General features: G+C 42.3%; 1 long non-coding RNA gene across 1 annotated transcript; it reads left to right on the top strand.

Annotated features, from left to right (window-relative positions):
• LOC116364812 (uncharacterized) lies at positions 1-21,577 on the top strand. The gene is made up of 3 exons (XR_004208033.1): positions 1-123; positions 20,022-20,087; positions 20,507-21,577. It is a non-coding gene; the product is annotated as an uncharacterized LOC116364812 (long non-coding RNA).
• The last annotated feature ends 1,226 nt before the right edge of the window (positions 21,578-22,803 follow it).

The following is a 22,803-nucleotide window of genomic DNA, read 5'->3' as shown; positions in this document are numbered from 1 at the left end:
AGCGGTAGTAATAGTAGAAGTAGAAGTGGTAGTAGGCAACACTTACCGAACCCAGATGCACTTTGACACAGGCAGTATAACCAGAGGATATGTTTTATTTTCAGTATCATCTTGAACCTGAAGGTAGGAGGGAAACACAATGAATTAACTGATTGTTATGAGACACCAGCCTTCTGCTATAAGGTCTAGCAAGATACACATTCCTCATTCATTACAGTGATGCGTCCATTGACATGTCAGCATGTTCAAAAGTGAGCGATAGCGGTGGACCAACAAAATTAGGTAATTGTTACAGGCGAACAACAACAGATCGATTAGAAAATATAATCCTGATAGCGGTTAATGGAATGGTTCTGTCCGTCCCGGTTTCTGCGGTGTCACTACAGCCCAGAACGAGTGTCCAGCGGCTCTCTCTTGCTTAGTATGATGCCCCGGTGGTCGCTAAGGACAATTTGTCTGTCTTGTCACTTCCTCCGAATGTGGGTGGTGGGATTGAGAACCCCATGGAGGTAGCCTCCTGTTAGGTCAAAAACAAATGTTTGGGGGAAAAGGGGGGACGCTCAACAGACTGGCTGTGAGTGGCCTCATTTAATTTGCACCTCGGCAATGTAAACACGAGTGACAGGTAAATCAGTTGGAACTGTTACATTATAGCCTCTCGTTCGGCTGGGCACGTTTCCCGACGTGAAATTAAAAGGTAATAAATGTTTCTGATAGCAGGCACTCGGTTATTTGAGTTGATTGTGGGAGAGAGTTCAGGGCGGGTAGGCTGTGTGACATGTTCGTCTAGAGGGGCTGGGTTGGCTAGCTGGCTGGCTGGCTGTCCTGATTCAATACACTCCACCCTAAGAACAGTAATTCAAAGAAAAAAGAATCTCTGGCGGCTGGTTACTTTTTTACCTTATTTTTTGTTGAGGGGAGGGGTAGTCGATGAGTTGCCAATTCACATTGACCATGTATTAATCTAAAACCTGTCTGTTTGATGTAACGCTCCGCGTTCTGTCAGCTTGCTCTATCATTAACCTCGTTTCCAGGCTCAATTGCTAGAGAGAGCCGGCTCGGCTGGGTGGACGAGATTACTCTCTCATCGACCAGTGAATGTCTAAAGCCACTCTAACTCAATTTGGCTAGACTTCCCTATACCACTGGATAGGCTAACAGCGGTAACCAATGGCACACAAATAGGCTTACAATAGCCCAGTGTTTGTAATGCTTTCTCGAGTTGTGCATAAAAGCGCATTGCAAGAAATGTAGACTATACACTTGTTTAAATCCCCAAGAACATTCCTTGTTATGAGTTTGCTAAAATGTGAAACATTGATTATTTTCACTGTCAACATTTCCCACTATCACATATATATATAGGGACACCTGTGGGCTACCTAATGTAAATGTCACATACATTTAACCAGGACTTGATATGACCAATATCGTTAAAATACCAACTTTGAGAACGGTGATGCGTAACTGAGTGAAACTGGTTCACCTGTCAAACTACAAATCTCAACCGTGGTCTACAGAAGAAGAACAAACATTTGGTGTCCAACAAGTGTGGACAAAATGTGAACTGTGGGCAGTGGTGTACCGTACTTAAGTAAAAATCCTTTGTAGTTTTTTGTGGTATCTGTACTTTACTTTACTATTTACATTTTGGACAACTTTTACTTTTACTTCACTACATTCCTAAAAGAATTATGTACTTTTTACTCCATACATTTTCCCTGACACCCAAAAGTACTCGTTACATTTTGACAGAAAAATGGTCCAATTCACACACTTATCAAGAGAACATCCCTGGTCATCCCTACTGCCTCTGATCTGGCGGACTCACTAAACTGAGTGTTGTAGTGTGCCCCTGGCTATCCGCCAATAAAAATAAATAAAAAACGTGCCTACTGGTTTGCTTAATGAAAGGAATTTGAAATGGTTTATACTTTTACTTTTGATACTTAAGCACATTTTAGCAATTCCATTTACTTTTGATACTTAAGTCTATTTAAAAACAAATACTTTTAGACTTTTAGTCAACTAGTATTTTACTGGGTGACTTTCACTTCTACTTGAGTCATTTTCTAGTAAGGTGTCTTTACTTTTACTCAAGTATGACATTTAGTACTTTTTATAACGCTTACTGTGAGTTACACAGACAGGGTATTTAAGGACAATACAACTTAGTCTACAAATATGCACGCACTGAACTGTTTGTCCAATGAGGCTATCATCCGCAAAGGATGCTCAAATAGAATGTAAAAATACATGTACATAACTCATTATTGTATCCCTGGTCCAAGAAAATGTATAGGCCAATAGAGACATAAAATATTATACGATTTTTTATAAGACATAAAGGCTCATACATGCTTATAACAAGTTATAAAGCATTATACCTGGATGCTTTAAGTAAAGACGTACTAATATATAGTATAATAAAATAACAACTACAAACATTACCTTAAACAAGGTTTTAACTCCATGAAATATAGAAAGAGAATCAGTTTATATCCTTGAAATTCCAGTTACTCCCAGTGTAGTCATGCGTAAAAAATGGCCAATAAATATTTGATCTGAAAGTCGGTCACTAAGCACTTATTTCCCGGGTGCGCCGATCCTCTCCAATCACTGCTTCTGTGGTGCAGTGTCCCACTCCAGTATGTTGCTTGTTCTGATCCGTGCAAGAGCAACCAAGAAGTGGTAGCCGGCTGCAAGTTCAAATTCTCTTTACACCCACTGTTATTTCGTCACGGTTGGAGAGGAGGGGCCCACTGCCCATCCCAAAAAATTGTGGACACCTTTGGGAGGGAGAAAAAAAAACATAATTAGACCCTTTGTCTAACACGAACATCCTAATCCAATAACGTTGTTGCTACACCACACAATTAACTTGCACTGGTCAGACCGTTGTCAATGAAACCATTTAACTGTCCATTTGGAACCCAGATGTACCCATGCGTCAATTAAATTAATCAATACAAAATAATGATACGTTTCTGTTCAATATTCAAATCACTAGTCAGAGCCATCATCTTTTTTCCATACTTTGATCCAAGAAAATACTGAAGATGACGGATTCCTTTGGAATAAAAGGGTGTCCAAAATGATGCTAGGTGTAGACCGCTCCTACCTAAGGGTGCGCGCAATGGAACGGAGCGCGTTAAAGGACTGATGTGTAATTCAACAACTGGATAAAGTTCCTTGTGCTAACAGGTTGGACAACACACACAACTGTAGAGGGATGAGGTCGCCCACTTTTGACAAAATTTCGATACAACCCAATCGAATCAATAGGCTACAAATGGTGCGTAAACATACACTTTTGCGCGAAAGCCTATTCCTGCCAACCTTGGGGTCCGGCGATAAACGCAAGCAAATGTATTATAATTAAATGAAAAAATCTAATGTAGCCTACTGCATGAGTAGTTGGCAAGTTCACTTCATTTGTTGCAGGCATTTCATTAAGTTCACCATTGGCAACGCAAATATGATCTAAGAACAAGGCTACTTCACGGCTCTAAGTTAGTCGGATAACTGAGACCACTGACATGACCCGACAGAGCCAGAGCCTGAGAGTCAGTGACTGATCTGACAGTGAAGCCCCTTTGCCTGTCCTTTCCACACGGGGGAGAGGCCGGACCGCTCTACCTCCGAGCTGATAGTAACGTTCATTGTCTACTGTCATGATACAGAGGCTGGATGAACCTCTGGGGGAGGTGTGTGTGTGACCAAAACTCAAAAAACGGATTCCATTCCGAAATCGTTGTCAGAGGAGCTTGTTCATTGTTAAATCAGGAATTCACATGCAGCCTTTCTCATGTAGCCAATCTCATGTAGCCTATAATCAAATCTCCTAGTTCTTGATACAGTATGTGTACTGTCATTTTATAAAGTACATTTGGTTTGTTTGGGAGAAATAATATATTAACATTTTCACATTTTACACTTTAGCCATTTAGCAGACGCTCTTATCCAGAGCTACTTACAGTATTCTTAGGTCTAATACCACACTTCTCCATAAAACAATTCATTATGAAAATCATGCTTGATCAGGCATAGGAACATTTATTTTTTAAGTAGTTATTGTTTTTGGATGAATTATTGTCATTTAAAAGTGCTTTAAGACAATATAAATGTTAGAATGTTTCACCTACTTTTGCATGACATGTTGGTCAATAATATGTATTCACAAATGTGTCATTAAACAATGTTATCATGATATGTGTTATGGAATTGTTAGTTCCTTAAAATAACTATTCCCCACAGACACTGTATTCAGACTATCCCGTCAACTATTTACACAGGGATGTCCAATCCAACATAATTCATCCCCTACATGCCTTATAGGTGATTTAAGTCTTACCATTTGGATAGTGGAGATGGCTACATAGTATAATGGGGACCTCCACACCTGTTATGTGCTTAGATGTGTTAATAGACTTTAATACAGTCTATGATCATTGATCACATAAAACTGACAACATGGCACTCCATTATCATTATAGTGGATCCACACAGTGTGATCCTTCTCTGTAAAGTATGTGAATGATGGAGCCTACCTTTGCACTGTATTTGCCTAGTCGGAGGTGTTGCTAACATTTATGATAGCAAATTTCAATTTACAAAAAAAAAGATAACTTTTTAAGGCTACTGTTTTACAGGCCTCCTGGGCCATGTACAGTGTTCCTCCTTGAGTTCATTGAATTCCTTTTGGACCTTTTAGTCATGGCAGATAATATTCTAATCTTTGGTGACTTTAATATTCACATGGAAAAGTCCACAGACCCACTCCAAAAGGCTTTCGGAGCCATCATCGACTCAGTGAGTTTTGTCCAACATGTCTCCGGACATACTCACTGCCACAGTCATACTCTGGACCTAGTTTTGTCCCGTGGAATACATGTTGTGGATCTTAATGTTTCTCCTCATAATCCTGGACCATCGGACCACCATTTTATTATGTTTGCAATCGTAATAAATAATCTGCTCAGATCCCAACCAAGGATCAAAGTCGTGCTATAAATTCTCGGACAACCCAAAGATATCCTAGATGCCCTTCCAGACTCCCTCCACCTACCAAGGATGTCAGAGTACAGAAATCAGTTAACCACCTAACTGAGGAACTCAATTTAACATTGCGCAATACCCTAGATGCAGTCGCACCCCTAAAAACTAAAAATATTTGTCATAGGAAACTAGCTCCCTGGTATACAGAAAATACCCGAGCTCTGAAGCAAGCTTCCAGAAAATTAGAATGAAAATGGTGCTACACCAAACTGGAAGTCTTCCGACTAGCTTGGAAAGACTGTACCGTGCAGTACCGAAGAGCCCTTACTGCTGCTCGATCATCCTATTTCTCCAACTTAATTGAGGAAAATAAGAATAATCCTACATTTATTTTGATACTGTCGCAAAGCTAATTAAAAATCTGCATTCACCAAGAGGATGGCTTTCATTCAGCAGTGATAAATTCATGAACTTCTTTGAGGAAAAGATCATTAGAAAGCAAATGATGGACTCCTCTTTAAATATGCATATTCCTTAAAAGCTCAGTTGTCTTGAGTCTGCACAACTCTTCCAGGACCTAGGATCAAGGGAGACACTCAAGTTTTTTAGTACTATATCTCTTGACACATTGATGAAAATAATCATGACCTCTAAACCTTCAAGCTGCATACTGGACCCTATTCCAACTGAACTACTGAAAGAGCTGCTTCCTGTGCTTCGCCCGCCTATGTTGAACATAATAAACATCTCTCTATCCAACGGATGTGTACCAAACTCACTAAAAGTGGCAGTAATAAAGCCACTCTTGAAACAGCCAAACCATGACCCAGAAAATATAAAAAGCTATCAGCCTATATCAAATCTCCCACTCCTCTGAAAAATGTTAGAAAAAGCTGTTGCACAGCAACTCACTTCCTTTCTGAAGACAATCAATGTCTTAGCACTGAGACTGCACTTGTGAAGGTGGTAAATTACTTTTTAATGGCGTCAGACCGAGGCCCTGCATCTGTCCTCGTCCTCCTAGACCTTAGTGCTGCTTTTGATACCATCGATCACCACAATCTTTTGGAGAGATTGGAAACACAAATTGGTCTAAACGGACAAGTTCTGGCTTAGATCTTATCTGTCGGGAAGACATCAGTTTGTCTCTGTGGATGGTTTGTCCTCTGACAAACCAATTGTACATTTTGGCTCTGTTTTAGGACCACTATTGTCTTCACTATATATTTTACCTCTTGGTGACGTCATTCAGAAACATAATGTTAACTTTCACTGCTATACGGATGAGACACAGCTGTACATTTTGATGAAAGATGGTGAAGCACCAAAATTGCCCTCCCTGGAAGCTTGTGTTTCAGGACATAAGGAAGTGGATGGCTGCACCTTTTCTACTTTAACTCGGAAAAAACAGAGATGCTTGTTCTAGGTCCCAAGAAACAAAGGGATCTTCTGTTGAATCTGACAATTAATCTTGATGGTTGTACAGTACAGTCATCTCAAATAAAACTGAAGGACCTCAGCGTTACTCTGGACCCTGATCTCTTTTTTGACGAACATATCAAGACTGTTTCAAGGACAGCTTTTTTTCCATCTACATAACATTGCAAAAATCAGAAACTTTCTGTCCAAAAATGATGCAGAACGATTAGTCCATGCTTTTGTCACTTCTAGGTTAGACTACTGCTCTACTTTCCGGCTACCTGGATAAAGCACTAAATAAACTTCAGTTAGTGCCAAACACGGCTGCTAGAATCTTGGCTAGAACCCAAAAATGGTATCATATTACTCCAGTGCTAGCCTCTCTACACTGGCTTCCTGTTAAGGCAAGGGCTGATTTTGTCACTCCCTGGCCATAGAGAGGCTTTTATTCTCTATTTTGGTTAGGCCAGGGTGTGACTAGGGTGGGCATTCTAGTTTCTTTATTTCTATGTTTTCTATTTCTTTGTTTTTGGCCGAGTGTGGTTCTCAATCAGAGGCGGCTGTCTATCGTTGCCTCTAATTGGGAATCATACTTGGGCAGCCTTTTTCCCACCTGTGTTTTGGTGAGTAGTTGTTTTCTGTATAGTTGATTTGCCTTACAGAACTGTTCATTTTCTCTTTGTTATTTTGTTCGGGTGTTTTGAGTAATAAATTATAATGAACACTTACCACACTGCGCTTTGGTCCGATCCTCATTCTGACGAGAGACGTTACAGAACTACCCACCACAAAAAGACCAAGCAGCGTGGTCAGGAGGAATGGACGTGGGAGGACATTTTGAATGGGAAAGGATCCTGGACGTGGGAGGAGATCCTGGCTGGGAGGGATCACTTCCCATGGGAGCAGATGGAGGCAGCAAGGAGGGAGCAATTCTACAAGAGGTCATGGCTAGCACGGAAGCCCGAGAGACAGCTCCCAAGGGGGGACACACGGGGAGATTGGCGGAGTCAGGGTTTAGACCTGAGCCAACTCCCCGTGCTTACCGTGGGGAGCATGTGACTGGTCGGGCACCGTGTTATGCGGCGATGCACACCATGTCTCCACTGCGCAGTCACAGCCTGGTGCGCTATATTCTAGCTCCTCGCATTGGCCGGGCTAGAGTGGGCATCCAGCCAGGACGGATGGTGCCGGCTCAGCGCTCCTGGCCTCCAGTGCGTCTCTTCGGCCCAGGGTATCCTGCGCCGGCTCTGCGCACTGTGTCTCCGGTGCGTCTGCATAGCCCAGTGCGTCCTGTGCTAGTGCCCCGCAGTTGTCGGGTGAAAGTAACCATCCAGCCAGGACGGGTTGTGCCAGCTTTACGCTTGAGACCTCCAGTGCGCCTCCACGGCCCAGTGTATCCGGTGCCTGCTCCACGCAACAGGCTTCCAGTGCATCTCCCCAGTCTGGTGAGACCTGTTCCGGTTCCATGTACCAGGCCTCCATATGTCTCCCCAGCCTGGTAAGCCCTGTGGCAGCTCCACGCAGCAGGCTTCAACTACGTCTCCTCAGTCCGGTGAGACCTGTTCCGGCTCCACGTTCGAAGCCTCCAGTGATGATCCATGGCACGAAGCCTCCAGTGATGATCCATGGCACGAAGCCTCCAGTGGATGATCCATGGCACGAAGCCTCCAGTGATGATCCATGGCACTAAGCCTCCAGTGATGATCCATAGCACGAAGTCTCCAGTGATGATCCATGGCACGAAGCCTCCAGTGATGATCCATGGCCCGGAGCTTGCAGTGAGGATCCATGGCACAAAGCCTCCAGCGTTGATCCGTGGTCCGGAGCCTCCAGCGACGGTCCCCGGTCTGGAGCCTGCAGCAACGGCCTCCTGTCCGGGGCCACCACCAAAGCGAAGGGATCTGCGGGCGGATGGGGGTCTACGTCCCGCACCGGAGCTGCCAGAGGCTTTTACTCTCTGTTTTGGTTAGGCCAGGGTATGACAAAGGTGGTCATTCTAGTTTCTTTATTTCTATGTTTTCTATTTCTTTGTTTTTGGCCGAGTGTGGTTCTCAATCAGAGGCAGCTGTCTATCGTTGTCTCTGATTGGGAATCATACTTAGGCAGTCTTTTTCCCACCTGTGTTTTTGTGGGTAGTTATTTTCTGTATAGTAGTTGATTTGCCTTACAGAACTGTTTGTTTATCTCTTTGTTATTTTGTTCGAGTGTTTTGAGTAATAAATTATCATGTACACTTACGACGCTGCGCTTTGCTCCGATCCTCATTCTGACGAGAGACGTTACAGATTTCAAGGTTTTAATGCTAACTTACAAAGCATTACATGGGCTTGCTCCTACCTATCTTTCCGATTTGGTCCTGCCGTACATACCTACACTACGGTCACAAGACGTAGGCCTCCTTACTGTCCCTAGAACTTCTAAGCAAACAGCTGGAGGCAGGACTTTCGCCAATAGAACTACATTTTTATGGAATGATCTGCCTATCCATGTGAGAGACGCAGACTCTTTATTGAAGACTCATCTCTACAGTAGGTCCTATGATTGAGTGTAGTCTGACCCAGGAGTATGAAGGTGAATGGAAAGGCACTGGAGCAACGAACCGCCCTTGCTGTCTCTGCCTGCACTGGGATTCTGCACTGGGATTCTCTGTCTCTAACCCTATTACAGGGGCTGAGTCACTGGCTTACTGGTGCTTATTCCATGCCGTCCCTAGGAGGGGTGAGTCACTTGAGTGGGTTGAGTCAATGACGTGATCTCCCTGTCCTGGCTGGCGCCCCCCCCCCCCCCCCCGGGTTGTGTCGTGGGGGAGATCTTCGTGGGCTATACTCGGCCTCGTCTCAGGGTGGTAAGTTGGTGGTTGTGTGCCAAGAGATGAAAAGAATCTGCCCACTCCATCAAGCAATGGGGACAACAACACAGGGCATTCACGGGACCTCATGGAACCATGGACCGCACCTGCAGAAACTGGACAACAGGGGGAAGCAGAGGAGATACCTATCATAGACTTCTCCCAGCGGACGCTTGACATACCACCTACGCCACCTCCAGTGGTAGAAACAACCAGCTGGTATGATTGAGTAGAATCAGCCAACAGTAACACGGAAGCAGCAATGTGAGAGTCAGTAGTGCATGACCTTAAATGGTAATAATAGGAAGCTTCCGTTTAACACACAGGCCTAAGGTTACGTAGGTCTACAGCACCAGTGGGAACTTCCCCTGTAAAAAGGTATATAAAGAGAACAGAGATCATAAGACAACATGATCCTCACTGACATATGAAACATGACTTCATATGGAGAATCATCACAGGTAAATTTACTATTGCACTATACTCTTTTTGTTAGACTATAACAATATTTGAGAACTGGATTATTTTGCCTAAGTACTTATTGGATCACTATCTGAATATACTTGGTTGAATTTAGTGACCCCGAGACTGAGTCTACGAAACACAGAGGTCTAAACACCTCTTGAATACAGACGAAGTGGCAGTCACTCAGTGAGACATCAGGTACAGATGTGATTGGCAATACAGGGAAACAGCAAAGTACCAGTTACAATATATTGTGTTAAAGGTGGGAGACTGGATTAGGATCAAGAAACCACCAGGAGCTGATACAGGGAAGAGACATTTTTTTTAAACACGGAAAGAGACAGCAAATAACTGAGGTTGTCAGTGCTAACCCAGTTAAAGTAGACAGTAATATAACAGTAGATATCTCCCAACTTAAGAAAGTATGTCCGCCCAGAGGTAGTGCCAGAATGGTTGCATCTGCTTAACTGCAGGTCAGGGCTGCAAGTGCGCCGTTCTGGAGATACTATATGGGTTGCCTCACACACCTGGCATGAGGATTTAGTCAAGGTTGGGGTGGTGGTGGCAGGCGAACACAAAGGTGGCAAGAACGTAAGTGTATGGATGTTACAGGGTCAGGACATATGAGCACTGTACCATGTGACAACTATGGAGAACCAACTGCCGAAGTCCAATACCAAGGACTGGCTAAATCGGCCACAGGAAGTGATAGCGGAGAGAAAGGCGGGAGACAAAGAGTAGGCCGCATACTCATGTTTAGAGCATGAGGATTACATGTATTCCCGAATTGTGTACGGGGAGTACAAGTAGTATCGGGAACCTGGGACCCTAAAAGATGCTTATGCATGTGGAACCACAGGGGAATCATACAACCTAGGAGTGTAGAAAGCATCAAGTTAAGGGAAATACGGTCTTACTAAGAGGGAGCTTGCTTATGCCAGTAATGCTAGAAGACCCTCTCTGGCCGGTAGAACAAGGACCTTTCCAGTTGGCAAAAGGGTCTAGTACCTATAGGAATAGTGAAGAGTGGCTAAAAGCCAGGGAAAGAGACCCAGTACCCCTTACGGGATATGGGACCAGTAAAGGAGAACCAGAATGTTGGATGATGGTAGACGGGAAATTTTCCCTATGGAACCCAAGAAATTACCTAAGTCAGATGCTGATAAACAGACGTGACCGGGAACAAGATGATGAATATGAATTAGACAATAACCATGAGAGAAACGACCACCATGGAGTAATAAGAAGATGCTGATGGGAAGGAATATGTAAGCCAGTGAGAGAACATCACTGGGGTAGGTTAATGAGGAAAGAAAAGACAATGTGCTGTGTCTCTAAGCTTATGGCTATAGAGGATACAGAACCCGTCCGAGGTGACAAAAGAGAAAGGCATATGGTGAAATTGGGATGGCAAATATACATTGCCCAGGACCCTAAGACTAAATTGGACTGTGTATACTCGTGCCACATGTTGGTGGACAGGAAAGCAGCTCCTGGAGAGGGAAGGGGTAGAAATGAAGCTGCTCCACCTGATCCACAAGGAAAAATTAGAAGGTTTATTAACCTAATAAAAAGGAAACCAACTCCAGACACACAAGACCCTGGAGAGGGCACATCTAGACAAAGGGATAGAGGCCATACTAGGTCCCCCATTTGTAAAAAAAAAATTAAAAATAAAACCAATTAGAACCTCCTCTGTCTCCACAGGGAAGCATGAGACTGGGGTAAGTATTCATTCCATCATAATCATAGTGCCAAGCGCTATAGTATTTGGACTAACTAGGGGTAATATACGAAAAACAAGAAAGAGAAATTATACAAGGTTTAGAGATAGAACAAGAAAGATGCCAGAATTCAATACCCGTATACAGGGCATTTACTAAGTGATGGGGGGTACCAGTACAATGCACCCCGAATAATAGAACAGACTGCCCTGGATATCCACTAGTAAAGTTAAAACAGAGATATAATATTACGAAATGGAATCTGACCTGGGATCATAATAATACCATAGTGGTGTTGTGGAAATCAGTTACCAATAACACACTCCAAGGGTATATAGTAAATATAACTAAAGGACCCGTTCTAGTTAATCAGACATGAGAATGGACAATATATGAATTCATATAAAGGCGGCCAATGGAGGGGACAGCTGGGTGATGCAGAGAATATAACAGAGATAAAATGTATCTATGATCAAAGTATGGCCAGTTCACCTTGGGAAAGTGTTGAGTGCCACAGTTTAACGACTGCTTTCAACACCTCAGCCTGGCCTCGGAGAAGAATAACAACACGTTGGCCTCGGATGAGCAAAAATAGCATGGCCACCAGTCATGCATCTGCAAGTCATGCATATGCAAGTGCAGCAATAACAACACCCCATGAACCAGGCGGAAATAATACTAGCACATCAGCACGCGACAAAACAGAAATGAACATAACACACACAGAAGGCCTAAAACAGAGTATGGATCAAGGGGGCTTAGATATATCATGTCTGAAAGGGAATAGCTCCAGGTACCGAGTAAGGCGCAGCATGCAGAGGCAGATTACAGGACCAGGCCCTGAAGCTAAATGGTAACCTGTATTGCTTGCTGTTTGGGGTTTCAGGCTGGGTTTCTGTACAGCATTTTGTGACATCAGCTGATGTAAGAAGGGCTTTATGAATACATTTGTTTGAGAGTCAGTTCTAGTGTGCTGACTGATGTTCGAACATGCAAGGATACATACATCTGGCATTGGAATGCTGATTTCCTCTCGCATGACTTCTCAAACAAGCTGATCTGTCTCTAAACCTTTGACACTGCATGTGTTGTGCGAGGCCTGCGTCTTCCTGTGTGACCTCAGGCTAAATTACAAGCAGGAAGTCAAAAATAGACAACATAAACATCATAGTGAATTTCTTACAAACTTTATTATGACAATTAATATGAGATATGAAAAACAAAAATACTTATCAAGATAAACTAAGAACCATGTCCCAACACAAAATAAAATGTGTATGGTGAAAATTTCTTAGGAGGTGAATATTTCACAAATATTACCTTCCTCTTCCACATTGTACAATGGTATTCCCCTTGACAATAAACAACACATCAAATTAAATCATCTGGTTTTGTAGACCAATGCACTGCATTGGCAGTGGTGAATCATTGAAAGTCTGTCTTCCTTTAGTTTGGCTGTGATGCTGAGACCAACCTTGAAATGGCATCCTGATTGGTTATCTGCTCAGCTCATGTTGGTGGGTCCTTCCTGAAAATGTGAAAGTTGGATGTCGTTTAGTTTCTTTAAGCAAATTTAGCCGCTAATAACAACACTAATGACTGCCCTAGTAGTCATTGAGAACAGGCTCTGTGAATCAAAACTGACAGGCAGGTCTGGTCTAGCAGTGTAGGCAAGTTGTATTGTGACATCACTGTGTTGTCTCAGAGACTCTTCAGACCAGATGAGAGCTCGAGCAGGGGTGATCAGCCTGTTTTTAGGGAAGATGGTCCTGGCCCACTGGGGGCCCTTGTAAAAGTGTTAGGTGTCGTCTCCATGCCTGTCTGCACTGCAATCATCCCCGGGCTGACCACCAGGTACCTACTATACCCCCTCCCTACAATCCAAAAGATAATCCAAAAGATTTTGGAACCTATCCTATAGGATTTTAACCTTTTGCACTGTATCTATAGAATATAATCCTTTGGAGTCCAATAGGACTGGTTTGAAAATCTGATAAGATTTTCAGATTGGATTCCAATAATTTTATTGAAATCCTATAGGATTTTTGACTAGGGTAAAATGTGTAGATCAGAGTTATTTTATAGTACAGACCCCTTGACCTTTTCCACATTTTGTTACGTTATTTACTATTTACTATTTGTGTATTAGTATTGTATTTGCGAGACATTCTACTGCACTGTTGGAGCTAGAAACAAGCATTTCACTGCACCTACTAAAACACCTGCAAATCTGTGTACACGACCAATAAACTTAGATTTTTATTTGAATCTTAGGACAGGTATCAATTACCTTTGGATAGCAAGTCAGTCATCAGGAATAACACAGAGTTGCAGAGATGTTATACAAGACCAATGGCATGGGGCATTGACTTCTGAGGTCTGAAACAACTGGAACACTTAGATTTTGGTATGAATGATCACTACCAATAAGGTTAGGATTGAGGAAGATTAGCTGATCCTAGATCTGGGACTAAGGGCAATTTCTACCCAGACCACCTTGCTTAAAGAACTTTGCCATTGACCTTGTCTGTGCCAATACTCTGCTCACCATGGCATCCTCCAGTCAACACACCATATGACTCGACGGGGCTAACAGATTTTACAAGGGGGGCCAATCTCTTCCCTCACCCCTAAAGAGAGGGAGAGACAGTGGGTTGTAACAGGGTAGGGAGATAAGAGGGCCTTCCTCAGACAGCTGCTTTAAGTTAGTGGGCTTCATGTTCAGACACATGTTGGACCCTTCCCTGGTCTGTGAGTCAGATTAACGTGTCCTGAGACGCACAGCTAGGGAACATGAAACATACAAAGGAACTTATCAAGGAAGCTTCCTGGGCCTGGTTCCGCAAAAGCGTCTGAAGGCTAAGTTAATCGTTGGAACCTTGGTAGGAGCATCGTTAAATCTCCGAGCTCTTTTCCAAAACCATTATTACTAAAGTTACTCTTGAAAACGCTTGTTTATTACCGACTGCCTCAGACCACCAGTAGAACAGCTAAGTGCATAGTTAGATGCTTTTTTGCCCTTACATGTCACTCTTTCCCCAAAGGACCTCTGCTAAACATAGAATGAAGATGTTTATCTGTCTCTGTGTGTCACGTCCTGACCTTAGTTCCTTTTTTATGTCTCTATTTTGGTTTGGTCAGGGTGTGAGTTGGGGTGGGCATTCTATGTTATTCATTCTATGTTTTCTGTTTTGTGTATTGCACCTTGCATAACTGTTCGTTTGTTGATTTTTGTTCAAGTGTTCGTTTTTATTAAACGCATTATGAATACTTACCACGCTGCACCTTGGTCCTCTTCTCCTTCTCCTTCTACCACGCTGTACCTTGGTCCTCTTCTCCTTCTCCTTCTACCACGCTGCACCTTGGTCCTCTTCTCCTTCTCCTTCTACCACGCTGTACCTTGGTCCTCTTCTCCTTCTCCTTCTACCACGCTGCACCTTGGTCCTCTTCTCCTTCTCCTTCTACCACACTGCACCTTGGTCCTCTTCTCCTTCTCCTTCTACCACGCTGCACCTTGGTCATCTTCTCCTTCTCCTTCTACCACGCTGCACCTTGGTCCTCTTCTCCTTCTCCTTCTACCATGCTGCACCTTGGTCCTCTTCTCCTTCTACCACGCTGTACCTTGGTCCTCTTCTCCTTCTCCTTCTACCACGCTGCACCTTGGTCCTCTTTTCCTTCTCCCGACGACAATCGTTACACTGTGGTCGCTGATAACTTCAGAAGTAGTTGACTAAAAATACAAAAGTTGCCAATGTTTTTGCAATTGGTACAAACAAGCAAAATATAAAAATATTATTCAAATTAAAACTGAGATGAGTGCATTAAAAGATCAATACAGTACAAGGCAACATGTAAAGTGTTGGTCCCATGTTTCATGAGCTGAAATAAAAAATCCCTGAAATTTTCCATACGCACAGATAGCTTATTTCTCTCCAATTTATGCACACATTTGTTTACTTCCCTGTTAGTGACCAAAAGGCCAGTAGCATACCACCCTGCATCCTTCTAAAGCAAAGCAGAGTTGGTCCTGGTCAGTCCCTGGATGGGAGACCAGATGCTGCTGGAAGTGGTGTAGGAGGGTGAGTAGGAGGCACCCTTTCCACTGGTCTAAAAAGAAAATCCCAATGCTGCAGGGCAGTGATTGGGGACATTGCCCTGTGTAGGGTGCTGTCTTTCGGATGGGATGTTAAACGGGTGTCCTGAGTCTCTGTGGTTACTAAAGATCCCATGGCACTTATTGTAAGAGTAGGGTTGTTAACTGCGGTGTCCTGCCTAAATTCCCAATCTGGCCTTCATGGCCACCTAATCATCTCTGGTTTACATTTGGTTCATTCATTCCTGTAACTATTCCCCAGGTCATTGCTGTAAATTAAAACGTGTTCTCATTGAACTTACTGGGTTGCCAAGATAATCCATCCATCTGACTGGTGTGGCATATCAAGAAGCTGATTAAACAGCATGATCAGTGCACAGTATTGGGGACAATAAAAGGCTACACTAAAATATGCAGTTTAGCCACAGATGTCTCAAGTTTTGAGGCAGAGTGCAACTAGCATGCTGACTGCGGGGACGTCAACCAGAGCTGTTGCCATATAATTTTATGTTCATTTATCTACCATAAACTGCCTCCAACATCATTTTAGAGAATTTGGCAGTACGTCCAACTGGCCTCACAACCGCAGACCACGTGTAACCAGCCCAGGACCTCCACATCCTGCTTCTTCACCTGCGGGATCGTCTGCTGATGAAACTGAGGAGTATTTATCTGTAATATAGCCCTTTTGTGAAATCCATAGATTAGGACCTAATATATTTATTTCAGTTCACAGATTTCCTTATATGAACTGTAACTCAACAAAATCATAGAAATGATTGCATGTTGCGTTTATATTTTTTTCCAGTATATTTTTTGATGTGTAACAATGATGTGCCAAATCTGTGATTTAGTGCATTAGCCTTTTATAGAGACATTGAACCACTGGTCACTTCCGTTTCACACTGTGTATTTAAATACTGTATCCCTGACGTAACTCAACATAATATTTCTACAACTGTACATTGTATTTTAGTTTTGTTTATACACACCGCATATGTATTTATACACTGGATTCTTGACATAGTTTATTGTAATATATCTACTGCTGTACAAATCATTCTTAGTTGATTTTGTGTAAAGGTTCCTAGATTACATACGTATAGATTGTATTTGATTATTGCTACAGTGCTACTTGGGCTGTTAATCAGATTTTTCCCGCCATTCTTGATTTCTTGTCTTTTTTGTATTTTTTCATCTTACATTTGAATTGTTCAACATGTTACTGCATTGTTAGGAGCTAGTAAGATAAGCATTTTACTGCGCCCGCTATAACATCTGCTAAACTGTGTAGGGTAAGCATTAGAATAAGACGCAATATTCCATATAGGTGATAGTATCTCTCTAGGAGCTGATCCGTCATCAGTATTATAGAATAATTATAATATTAAATGTAAGATTTGAACGGAGAAAGTGGATCCAAGAGCAGAGCTGCCTTTCTTTCCATCCTATCAGTATTGACACATGCTCCAACTAAGCACTTAGTGGAAGTTCTTCCTACATACTGTTTTGGGAAACACATGTGAGTTGTTTGGCCGTTATAGGAACAATACACTGTTAAAACACGAATTCCATCGCTATTGGGAAACCAGGCCCAGAACAGAAAACCCAATGGGATGACTAACCAAACACCAAATCTGCATACCTGCACACAGTCCTACACGATTTGCAAATACACTTCTGTCAGAAAAGAGGTCACATTTTTTTCTTCCAATGAATTCCCAGCATAATGAAATGAGATTGAGTGAATCGATAATTTCATCCACCTACAATCTACCCAACTTTTGAAATTTCCTTCTGAGAAAAAGTGAGTTGATAACAAGAAACAGACTGCTTGCGTACTCATAGACTTGAGTCAGTTACAGTAAATAGATTGCAGAAGTGTGGGATCCATTTCATTCCCTACCCCCTTGCTGTAAATACGTTAATCAGTACATACTGCTTCATAGGGGATTCAGAATCACATATTTGTGGGGAAAATCTCCAGATTCTGCAACCGAACACGGTATGAGAAACGTCACGTGGGCTAGATTTCAGCTGACTGTGCGTTAATTCATTGGTTTAAAATGGCAACTCACAATGAAAACATTGATTCTTGCTGTAGCTCAGCCACAGTTAAATGAAAAGAGCTAAGTGAGTGAGACGCTTTACAGTCAGCAGTCTAGCCAGGTTGCAATTACATGGGAGAAGGCATGATGGGTGGGAAGCTTGTCGATTGCCTAGTCTGACCAAGAGGCATGATAACAACATAATATCACAGATTGCTGATGAGAATAATCTAATTCATGCAATTAAGGAAAATGACTTTGAATAAAATCCATTTAGGATTTTCAAAGCATTTTATTTGAACAAAGCCCAATAATAACAGTTTTGGACCACCCATTGTAACAGCCTGAGGTGTGAATTTATGATAGGGACAATAAAGATCTTGCCATGTTTCCGTTGGTCTCATTGAAAATGTTCAGTCAGTTGGTGTGTGAGAATCACAGAGCACATATAGAATCATGCTCAAGACCACTCTAAAGCGAGGTCTTCATTAGCAAAATTATGGTCCTATTCAATCCATAGCGTTTGCCCAGTAAATTCACGTAAGAATATTTCACACGAGACACCGTACCGTCAGATAAACTTCTAAATCATATAACACTAAACAAGATAGTGTTTACTGTGTCCATGTTAAATGACTTCAAGGGAAAGATAGAGGTCAAGAATGTGGTTATGAGCAAAGACTCAACCATAGCTTTGTTAATCCAAAGGATGAGCTTGTGTGCAGGTATACGTTTATAATTGGGTGACCAGCGGACATATACACTGTTCCCACGTCATCCTTGGCCCTGCAATAAAAAATTAAAAAACATTTAAGTAATTTAGCAGACACTCTTATCCAGAGAGACGTACAGAAGCAATTAGGGTTAAGTGCCTTGCTCAAGGGCACATTTACAGAATTTTCACCTAGTTGCCTCGGGGATTCAAATCAATGACCTTTCGGTTACTGGCCCAATGCTGTTAACCGCTACGCTACCTGCCACCATCTGCTAGCAGTTTGGGGAAGATTGTAATGATACTAAAGTAGGCCAAGTGAACATAGAATACTGATAATACAGGAGAAGAAGCTAACCGTCTTAGAACACACACATACACACACATACACACATACCAATTAGACTCGGAAACACTGGGCTCATCTGGTTGTACTGTACATGCACACTCAGTCTCAATACACTCAGTCACTACAAAGATACTCAGTTGCCGAAGAGGATGAAAACCACTCAGGGATTTCACCTTGAGGCCAATGGTGGCTTTAAAACAGTTAAAGTTTGAAGGCTGTGATAGGAGAAAACTGAGGATGAATCAACAACATTGTAGTTTCTCCATAATTGTAACCTAATTGACGGAGTGAAAAGAAGGAAGCTTGTAAATAATAAAAAATATTCCAAAACATGCATCCTTTTTGCAACAATTCACTTTTTGTCCTGAGTGTTATGTTTGGGGCAAATCAAATACAACAAATTACAGAGTACCACTTGCCATATTTTCAAGCATAATGGTGGCTGCATTATGTTATGGGTATGCTTTGAATTTTTAAGGACTGGGGAGTTTTTCAGGATAAAAATAAATAAATAAACAGAATGGAGCTAAGCACAGGTAAAATCCTAGAGGAAAACCTAGTTCAGTCTGCACTGAGAGATGAATACACCTTTCAACGGGACAATAACATAAAACACAAGGCCAAATCTTGACCGGAATTTTTACCAAGAAGACAGTGAATGTTCCTGAGTGGCCGAGATACAGTTTTGAATTAAATCTGCATAAGAACAGCCCTTAGCCATGGTATATTGGCCATATACCACACACCTCAGGCCTTATTGCTTAATTATACCATGGCGTTTTTGAATACTCGTTTTTGATTGGCTTGAAGGTCATTCTAGAGTGTGCATTAAATCCCTATAATGCATGGTATATCAGCACGGTATAATTCAATGGCTAGTTCATTCTTACATGTTCTATGTTTGAGCTGCTTTTGAAAGCAAAAGTTGAATTGAAAACATTAACATTATTGCATTGTTGATTTAGATTTAGCAAGATAGGACTGATGGTTTGGTTTACTAAACCAGCAAGTCTATTTGACTATCAAGGTAACTACTGTAGCTATCTAGTAAACTTGCTAGCTGCTTCAGTGGATGTTGAACACAATTCCACCGGGAAACAAACACATTTCTAGTGGCAAATGTGTTCAATTATAGCGATGGTATAAAAGGGATAATCAACTCAGGGCTCTATGCGTTCTCTGGAAAATAACACAACTCAGTGGAAGGTTAGTTGCACTCCGCTAGTGCATCGTGGAACACACCTTCCACGTCATTCACTATTTTCCATAGAACGCATAGCCCCTCACTGATTATCCCGTACAGATTTATTGAATAATTTCTCTAAAACTGTCAAATTTGTTATTTTACACATTATATTTCCACAGCACTGGCAAACCATGATTGACCAACTCCCTGACCAACATGGCTGAACTTAGGACCATCGTAAGAAGGTTAATGTCTTCTAATTCCTAATTCTATGGTTCCACTCTTGCATGCAGCATCAAATAGGGACAGGCTATAAAAAAACAGCTTCATAGAATAGAATCTCAATCAAGCACAAAACATGAGTTTACAGGTCCTTATCGTGACACAATATTCCTTGTCAACATTGTGTGAATTGTAAAGAACAGGAGTCATATGCAATATACACATACCCACACTGAGAGGCTACAGTAGCCACTTTCTGATCATTCGTGAAATGGCAGATCATGTTCCCTTTTTGGTGCTAAACAGACTTACAGGCCTGAGCCCCAGGGCAAAATATGCCCCCCCTCTCTCTCACACACACAAGATGGCACAGTCAGTTCAAAGAGGGGCAGAAGGAAGGCCTACTGCTGTGTTTGTAATGCCCTGAAATGTATTCCTCCAGTTTCCAACAGCCTGCCTGCTGCCTGACCTACATACCTGTACCACCCCCGGCGTGAAGAGCCGCACTGCCCACTGCGAACACCAAGCTTGATGGGTAATGTGGTCTAACATTGCTGGGCCAACAAAACCAAATAAACTCATGAAAGGAAAGTTACCATACCTAAGAGGAGCACTGAACTGTTCAAATGTCTTCCTTTCTAGAAAAAAAAGTCTGTACTATTTTTTAGATTTTCAAGTCCCATTGATTCAAATCAGATTCAGAGCCAAACATAACCCATGATGCTATGTTTTTTTGGAGCAAACTGAACCTTTGTATCTGCCAAGCCTTAAGAAAATGCTTCCCAACAAGCAAGATCATTCCAATAGTTATCTAAAAATACTGGATGACCTACAACAGACTGCCTGGGTAAAATGAACCAGTTAATTCACTACAATTGTTTCAGTAACAGAATACTGCAAAACCCTCAAATTAAAAGACACAGACGTTGCACAGGGAAGTTGTACAGGGAACACAACATTCTCTAAATATTGCTTGTTGACTGCAGGAGCTGTGTCAGACATTACAGTACCAGCACAGTGGGTAGTCTGAACACCACATACCTATTCCCCAGACAAGGAGCCCTATGTCTCTTCTCCAACATGGCAGGACAAGCAGCAGAGCAGGAAGAGTCCTGTCATCACCAGGACTGAGAGAAGGGTGCAGGTGCACTCTTAAGTGAATTAAGATGATAAGCAAGTCATTGGACGCTTAATTTGAGGCTGGCATAGCAATCAACGCTTTCTCACTACTGGCTTTGACACATATAAGCCATAATATGTATTACATGGAAGTCTAGAGTCTCTAGAGATTGAGAAAATAATTTCAAATTCTCTACTTCAAACTCTTCCTCATATACAGTACCAGTCAAAAGTTTGGATACACCTACTCATTCAAGGGTTTTTATTTATTTTTACAATTTTCTACATTGTAGAATAGTAGTGAAGACATGGAAACAATAAAATAACACGTATGGAACCATGTAATAACCAAAAAAGTGTTAAACAAATCAAAATATATTTTAGATTCTTCAAAGTAGCCACCCTTTGCCTTGATGACAGCTTTGCACACTCTTGGCATTCTTTGGGGGCTCCCGAGTGGCGCAGCGGTCTAAGGCACTGTATATCAATGCTAGAGGTGTCATTACAGACCCTGGTTTGATCCTGGGCTGTATCACAACCGGCGGTGATTGGGAGTCCCATAGTGTGATGCACAATTGGCCCAACATCGTCCGGGTTAGTGTTTGGCCGGGGAAGGCCGTCATTGTAAATAAGAATTTGTTCTTAATTGACTTGCCTAGTTAAATAAAAGGTTAAATTCTCTCAAAACAGCTTCACCTGGAATGCTTTTCAAAGAATTGAAGAGTTCCCACATACACTGAGCGCTTGTTGGCTGATTTTCCTTCACTCTGCGGTCCAACTCATCCCAAACCATCTCAATTGGGTTGAGATCGGGTGATTGTGGAGGCCAGGACATCTGATCTAGCACTCCATCGCTCTCCTTCTTGGTCAAATAGCTCTGGAGGTGTGCCTGGAGGTGTGTTGGGTCATTGTCCTGTTGAAAAACACATTTTAGTCATGCGAAGTACAAACCAGATGGGATGGTGTATTGCTGCAGAATCCCGTGGTGGCCATGCTGGTTAAGTGTGTTTTGAATTCTAATTAAATCACTGACAGTGTCACCAGCAAAGCACCCCCACCCCACCCCATCACAACTCCTCTTCCATGCTTCACGGTGGGAACCACACATGCGGAGACCTGTTAACCTACTCTGCGTCTCACAAAGACACAGCGGTTGGAACTAAGAATCTCAAATTTGGTCCAAAGGACAGATTTCCACCGTTATAATATCCATTGCTTGTGTTTCTTGGCCTAAGCAAGTCTCTTCTTCTTAATGGTGTCCTTTAGTAGTGGTTTCTTTGCAGCAATTCAATAATGAAGGCCTTGTTCATGCAGTCTCCTCTGAACAGTTGATGCTGAGATGTGTCTGTTACTTGAACTCAGGAGCTTTTATTTGGGCTGCAATCTGAGGTGCAGTTAACTCTACTGAACTTATCCTCTGCAGCAGAGTTAACTCTTTGTTTTCCTTTCCTGTGTCGGTCCTCATGAGAGCCAGTGTCTACACAGAGCTTGATGGTTTTTGCGACTGCACTTGAAGAAACGTTCAAATTTCTAGACATTTTCCGGATTGACTTACCTTCATGTCTTCAAGTAATGATGGACTGTTGTTTCTCTTTGATTATTTAAGCTGTTCTTTCCATA

The sequence above is a fragment of the Oncorhynchus kisutch genome, linkage group LG3 (genome assembly GCF_002021735.2).
Source record: "Oncorhynchus kisutch isolate 150728-3 linkage group LG3, Okis_V2, whole genome shotgun sequence".
Taxonomy (NCBI): Eukaryota; Metazoa; Chordata; class Actinopteri; order Salmoniformes; family Salmonidae; genus Oncorhynchus; species Oncorhynchus kisutch.
The sequence above is the reverse complement of the archived record's forward strand: the minus strand, read 5'-3'. Positions and strand labels throughout refer to the sequence as shown.